Source organism: Hippopotamus amphibius, chromosome 8, assembly GCF_030028045.1.
Source record: "Hippopotamus amphibius kiboko isolate mHipAmp2 chromosome 8, mHipAmp2.hap2, whole genome shotgun sequence".
Lineage (NCBI taxonomy): Eukaryota > Metazoa > Chordata > Mammalia > Artiodactyla > Hippopotamidae > Hippopotamus > Hippopotamus amphibius.
Window position 1 is genome coordinate 44,820,423 of NC_080193.1, and position 2,054 is coordinate 44,822,476.

At 40.6% G+C, this 2,054-nt stretch overlaps 1 pseudogene; it reads right to left on the reverse strand.

Annotated features, from left to right (window-relative positions):
- Nucleotides 1-854: 854 nt before the first annotated feature.
- LOC130859284 (nucleophosmin-like) lies at nt 855-1,733 on the reverse strand (annotated as a pseudogene).
- Between the last annotated feature and the right edge of the window lie 321 nt (nt 1,734-2,054).

The following is a 2,054-nucleotide window of genomic DNA, read 5'->3' on the forward strand; positions in this document are numbered from 1 at the left end:
ATTATAACAACTCGCAGGGCCCTATCAGTGCTCTGGTTGATGGAGATGCACCTGGTATCCATCAGGTTGTCCACAGTTATTAGTGACTTTGATTCCATGGGAATTTAAGATCCAATACAGAGAAGGCAGCTCAGGCCCTTCTAGTGACTATCCTTTGAAGACAGAAATCAGCCACTCATTATTTTGATTGACTATTTTTGTGTCTATATTTCATACTAGATTATAACTATTTTGAGAACAAAAACCATGTCCTATGTCCCTGGCACACATTAGGCACTTAATATATATTTGATAAAGGCAGGAAGTGATGAGGGAAAGAAGAAAAGGAGGGAAGGGGATGGGAGAGCTCTGCATTGAATTCATGCACCGAATCCCTCAGCTTCACTTGTAAAAATCATAGAGAATTCCATTTCCCACAGGGCTGCTGTTCACTTAATAAAATAGATACTATTTTCCTGACATAAACTGCTGATAAATGGATTTTTTGACCAGTGCCTAGTTTTAGTATCCTCAAAGACCCTTTCTTTTTTTATATATACTTTATTAAAATACTGAGTTTATTTCACATATATATTTTTGTCTCCCCACCATTTGCATTTGTCTGACCACCACTACTACTATGTCCTATCATAACATTCCATACATACTTAAAACCAAACAAAGGGTGGAGTTCCATCTTTAAAAACTAAACAGGCATTTTGGACAACACATTCTTGGCAATGGAACCTGGACAACATTTATCAGACACGGTAAGGCAAGTTCTCACTCTGCATTATAAAAAGGACAGCCAGGTATCAACTGTTACAGAAATGAAATAAGATGGAAAATTTTAACAAACTGTTTAAACTATTTTCTTAAAGAGATGTCCTCCACTGCCAGAGATCTTGAATAGCCTCCTGCTCAGTCATCCAGAAACAATTCATCACATAATTGACGAACTTGGCTTCCACTTTGGGAAGGGAACCACCTTTATCTATACTTGCTTACATTTTTGCTGTAATGTCTTCTACAGAGCTAGGTCGTTTTGGCAGTTTGGGAGTTTTTTCCTGTTTTTTGAAGGATTTTTGACCTTTTGATCTTGGTGTTAATGGTTTTGAGTCTTTTCCATTCTGGTTTGATTTTTGTGCATTTTTGGCTGGAGTATCTCATACAGATTTCTTTACTGGAGCTTTTTCTTCAGCTTCCTCATCATCAAAGTCATCATCATCTTCATCATCATCAAATTCATCTTCATCATCATCTTCATCTTCATCAGCAGCAAGTTTTACTTGTTTCTACGGAAACTTGCTACCACTTCCAGGGGCAGAATGCTTTCCAGATATACTTAGGAGTTTCACATCCTCCTCCTCTTCATCTTCTGACTCTGCATCCTCCTCCACAGCTACTAAGTGCTGTCCGCTAATATGCACAGGCCCTGAACCACACTTCAACCATAAGACCACAGGTGGTGTTATTTCAAAGCTCCCAAGAGAAATTGTTGGCTGTACAGACATTTTCAAAGTTGCCAGTGTTACTTTAATTGGACTGCCTTCATAATTCATCACCTCTGCTTCAGCAATGTGCAGTTCATCCTTTGCACCAGCCTCTAAACTGACCATTCTTAAAGATGACTGGTGCTCATTTTCATCACTATCCACCTTAAAGTGATAATCCTTGTCGGCCTTTAGTTCACAACCGAAAAGATAGTTCTGGGGCCTCAGGGGGCTCATGTCCACATCCATCGAATCTTCCATGGGTTGGTGGCACGCTCTTAGGTGGGAGAGAAGGTGGATGGAGATAAACAACTACTGTCCCAAAGAACAGCCGAGCAGGATGGAATCACACCCAGACCCTTCCTTTTAAAGATTTACCTTTGGTACACTGTGTGTCCAAAATGGGTCAGGATACAATTCTGGATCTTCACAGAACATGTTTTCAATAGGGCCCTCTGCCCAGAATGATGGGATGTGAGAAGAAAACAGGAAGGATGAGGAAGTTGTGATTGGAGGCCATGAGCAACATTTCCTCTGGTGTCCTCCGTCCTAGATTTGACTTGTTGGTGGAAGGGGCTCCAG